Source organism: Apium graveolens, chromosome 11 (genome assembly GCF_009905375.1).
Source record: "Apium graveolens cultivar Ventura chromosome 11, ASM990537v1, whole genome shotgun sequence".
Lineage (NCBI taxonomy): Eukaryota > Viridiplantae > Streptophyta > Magnoliopsida > Apiales > Apiaceae > Apium > Apium graveolens.
The window spans coordinates 41,938,975-41,942,057 of NC_133657.1; positions in this window are offsets into that span (position 1 = coordinate 41,938,975).

Below are 3,083 nucleotides of genomic sequence, written 5' to 3' on the forward strand. Positions count from 1 at the left end.
TATTTTATTTTATATTAAATAATTTATGTAATATATCTAAAAAAGTTCTGATATTTTTTTTTTAATTAAAAACTTAGACTAGTAATCTTTGACGAACAGGATAAAGAACCTTTTTTCTTTCGACACAAGAAAGAGATGTGGAAAATTCCTTTTCTTGTGTCGAATACTAGGAAGATGAATAATCATCCCTATAATTTTGTGTTCCACGGCCCCCCAAGTAAAGAACCGTTACAAATAATGAAGAAACTAGTAAATTCAGATACGAGGCAACGTAAAATAAACCAAATTTTATACCTGAGTATTCGACAAGAGTTGGCTGTGCTTAGCATATTGGTCTGATCCAGTTGAGGATGAATTCCACCTCTGAGAGGAGGGAAAATAAGTCTTGACTTTTCTTTATGGAGATAATACCAAAATATCAAGTTGGCTCAGCCGTCTTTATCTCGATTCTTACAGGCCTCCTGAATCCTCTTTTTCCCTATTTTTTTCTTTACTTTTTTGTATAAAAAGTAGCTTTTATTTGTTGTTTTCTTTATTATTGATAGGAATTCTCTTGTTAAGACCCTATGAATCGATTAAAACATCAGATTCATACTAGAACCACGATGATTCAATAAAAATTATAACGGAGTCCTATTCTTGCGATATAACGCTAAATATTAGCCATAGAATGGATTTGGGCTTTGGATTCAAAATCCTGGAAAAAATATATCATAGGAGCCTTCGACTCGTAATCAATCCATAAAGACCAATAGAAAATAAATAGGCACTCAAAACAAGTACATGTTCGAGCATCATTAAAATCTCCTTATCAATCCACCTGTCATTGAAGCTCTGAAGGAGCCCTTTTATGAGCTAACAGCATATCATCAGGTTCTCATTTCTAATTCATTATTTGCTTTAACATTTTAATTTCCCAATCACCCCTTTCGTCCCTTTTACTTATTATAGGATTCATCTGATTAACTTGAAAACAACTTATTCTTCTTAACTGTGCACACCCCCTTCCGAACCATTCTTTGAATTCTTCGATTTTTTTTCTTGATGTCATCTGTTTATTCATTCAACTCACAGTCCCAGCATTCGCTGCATCAATGAATGTGCTTGCGTACTCCTGCGGGAAGTGGGACTAATCTAATTTCGTTCTTGTCTGAGCTAAGGAAAAATCATCATATTTTTTTTTTCAAAAAAAACGTACCCTTGGGCATTCTATTTGATTGTATCGAAAGGCCCAATGAATTGGGATTTCCCTATTGGTCCAGGTCATTTCGGGGCCAAAACAAGATCATTTCGTTCCATTTTTAGTAAAATAGCGAAGGATATTCCCTTATAATCCAGGTTGCTAAGATTGGAACTTGGAAATAACTCAACAGTTTCACACGGCCTGTTGCTGCAAATGCTTGCCAAAAAGCATTTGTAACTAATCGTGTTGGGGATTTTGGTTTATTATTAGGAATTTTAGGCTTTTTAAATCTCCATCAAAGTGAAGTGGTTATTTATAATTGAACAAAAGCGAGGAGCGAAGGCCGCAATAGCCATTATTTTCACTGCGGGATTGCGGAGCTGTGAAGCGGCAAAGCCCTTAAAAAGTATCTAAAAATATCCAATTTAGATATTTGTGCCCTGTCGAAGTAAGGAACCAAAATAGAGAGGAAAAGGTAGCAGTTTTCGTCTTGCTACTTTTCAAACAGATCTGAACCAACAATGACATTGTTCATTGATTTTAAAATGTAATCAATCAAACCAGTATCTCCAATTCGCATACGCGCTGCATCCCGAACTTCTTGCCTGCTCGTTTCACAATTATATCCCCCATTTGCTGTTTTCTTTTCTCTAAGTGCATTAACAGCAACTTCAGCTGATTTTGGTTTTCGTATCATGGATCTTAGTTCGCGCTTTATGGCATTTCCACTATAAAAAAAATCCAAAAATTCCTCTGGCGTTGAGGGAATTGCACGTATAGAAATTCAAAAACGAATCGATCTGAAGCCAATTTTCTTAGTCTTTATTGGCTCGAAGCTCTTATTTTTTGTTCTATGAATAGATTCGTTTTTTCATTTATGGATATTATTAGGAGAGCCGCGCCGATCTGATCTAGTCTCCCTTTCGATTCATAAGGACTCCACGACTTTCTTCTCTTATGGGGTCTCGAGGACTTCATTTCGCTGCCAGCCCCAGTCAGCAAGCTGAAATAAAATATAAAAACTTCAATCATTTCAATTTGTTTGAAAGGATAAAAAAGAAAACTACGACTAGTCAGGTAACTACCGCAAAAAGGCATTCTGTTGAAAGTTTTCAGTAATCGTCTGCTCATTGAAGTCGCACCCCGCTTTCTTCTTTGTTCTAGTTTCACTTGCTTGAATCGTTCGGAGGACCATCTATTTGAGTCGATCATTTCCAAGATCTAATTCAAGTTTTTTCTTATGTAGTGGAAACGCCTTAAAGTCTGAAGTTTTACGCTTAAGGGAAGACATTTTCTTGATGGCAGCCATAGTATTAATATTTGAAACAAGAATTGAGAGATTTTAAATAGAACAAACAAAATAAAAAGTAAGCCGCGGTATAATACAAAAATAGGTTATCATCCTACTAAATTAGAATTTATTAGAGTATAGGAGTTTAGTGAATAGGTAGAAAGTTGAACATATAGGCCGAGAATATGACTTTGAGTCTCTTGGAGCTTGTTATAACTATTGAGAGGTGGTTTGTGCGGATCCTCCTTTTCTTCTGAAAAAAGGGAAGGAGAAGGATCTTCTTCGGTGGATCCCTCTTGTTCCTGTTTAGTCCCCATCGTTTCGGTGCAAGTTTCACATCTAAGTAAGACCCGATCCGATAGTTTACGGTATAGATAGATATCAGAAGAAAAGAAGGAAGAAACGTTAGTTACTCCCTAAACAATTTGAAAAAGTAATTACAAGTCTTATAATACCAGAATTACTACAAAAACTTTTAGAAAAAGGTGGTTTAACTAACGAAAGAAAGATGGAACCAAATGCATTTCATCCTTCTGATCGTTCCTGGGAAAAGACTTCTGGTTATGATTCTCTCTCTATGACAAAAAAATATGTCCATTTTTTCATCAA